Raw genomic sequence first — 221 nt, 5'->3', positions numbered from 1 at the left:
GGTAACGTATTTGGCAACTCATCCGGAAACACATCCTTGTATTCATCCAATACTTTTTGAACAACTTGAGGCCCTTCGTTTTCTTGTTGCTCCGACATTGTAGAAATTTTCATAATCCAGCCCATGGGCTCTTCATCCTTTAATGCAAAGTTATTGACTTCCATTACTCTGTTTGTACGCCAATCAATTGTGGGTTTGAATTAGTTGAACCATGATTTTCT

Source organism: Plasmopara halstedii (genome assembly GCF_900000015.1).
Source record: "Plasmopara halstedii genome assembly, contig: Scaffold_110, whole genome shotgun sequence".
NCBI lineage: Eukaryota > Oomycota > Peronosporomycetes > Peronosporales > Peronosporaceae > Plasmopara > Plasmopara halstedii.
This window is presented reverse-complemented; position numbering follows the sequence as displayed.